Source organism: Sphaeroforma arctica (genome assembly GCF_001186125.1).
Source record: "Sphaeroforma arctica JP610 unplaced genomic scaffold supercont1.6532, whole genome shotgun sequence".
NCBI classification, from domain to species: Eukaryota; class Ichthyosporea; order Ichthyophonida; genus Sphaeroforma; species Sphaeroforma arctica.
Window position 1 is genome coordinate 1 of NW_014034026.1, and position 1630 is coordinate 1630.

Sequence of the window (1630 nt, forward strand, 5' to 3'; positions counted from 1 at the left end):
TGTGTGTGTGTGAACTGCTATGAGCAGGTGCACATGTGTGCACATGTATATATGCAAATATGAGCAAATACATTTGTATGTATATGTATGTATGTTAAAATCTATGAGCAGGTACACATGTGTGCATAAGTATATATGAAACTTCTGGATAGTTGCACCTATATGTATTGATGCACATAAACTGAGCCCATATACATAAACGTTTCTTGTGCCCGATCTAACATCACTTATCGGAAACCCTCCTCTGCAGGTAACCACACCACCGCCACCAGAGACTGCAAAACTTCGAAACGGTCTATACATACGGTACATCAATGGGTGTGTTTTCTTACCTTCCAGGGATATAAATCCAGACTTTTGAACTTCCATCCTGTGACGTCGTCCCCGATGAGCTCCATATCAACGTTCAATACGCCTGACTGCGACGCTAGGAACGTAAGATTCCACCCCACCTAAAGTATATGATAACACCAAAACGCGCGGTTGAGATAGACAATCCATCAGAGATCTCTGGTACACGGGTAACTACTGAATTCGAAAGAAAGAACCCCCGCCCGAGAAAGCGCTACCATCTGTCCGTGCACACATTTGCAATATGGCGTATAAAGAAAAAACGACTTCATATTTTTCCTCCACGGCTGGCATCAGACAATCTAAAACCAAGGTACATGCGTGATTTTCACATGAGCATGTTCAAATTAGTATGTGCAGCAAGGCGAGACCGCGAAAATCGTGTGCGTATGTAATATGCGCGTATTCACTTTTTGCAGTACAAGTGAAATTGCCGTGCCGATAGATATTAATCAGTATGTCGGTACACGGTCACATTCAGCGTGAGAGTCTATATGCATACGCCTGGTCTAAGTACAAATGAGTGGACATATCCCTGCAAATACTAATGTAGGTACAACGTATGTAGATACTCGCAAGTGTACATGTTTGCAAGAGATCACCCGCTTATCATACCTCTCCGGTAATCGTCACTTTCAGAGCCTGTGAGTCAAAGGGAAAGTCTCGGAAGGACATAGTGGAGTAGTACGTCCCCATAACCTTCTGGTACCATGTGACGGAGTGGTTGTTACGGTTCTGTGTGTCAAAGATGATTCCATTTCGCTCTAGTCTTCCTTCCGGGAGTCTGCAAAAATATTTATGTGCGTATGATTTTATTGTTCTTAGGTATATACTACAAAAGAAATGACTTCTGAGTGTTCATCAAGTAGCTGGAGGTAGTTCTATTGAAATAAATTGATAGCACACGGTAGTCTATCGAGAACAAATACAGTGTAAATATAGTCTTCGTACATCTCGAGAGAAAATAACTGCTAGTAAACTATACGGCTGAACGGCTATTCCAATCTATTTGCCAATCAAATAATTTCTATCAGCTGAGCCTACAGGCGTCGCACTGTAATTAGAATCAATGTATTCATGTGCTTCTATATACATAGAACCAAGACTCGATGCAACACATTAAACCAGAACATCATCTACGTAGACGCGTGTATATATACAAACGTACACAAATATGTATGTATATGTATATACAAATACAAATAAACACATGTATATATACATATATGCATATATACATAAATACGAACTTGCCTACTTGTATACATACCTACATACA

General features: G+C 40.4%; 1 pseudogene across 1 annotated transcript; it reads right to left on the reverse strand.

The window, feature by feature from the left end:
- Positions 1–328: 328 nt before the first annotated feature.
- On the reverse strand, positions 329–1105 carry SARC_15676 (hypothetical protein; annotated as a pseudogene; the record flags this gene model as incomplete). Its single annotated transcript has 2 exons — positions 967–1105; positions 329–452 (listed from the first exon to the last, which is right to left on the reverse strand).
- Positions 1106–1630: the final 525 nt, after the last annotated feature.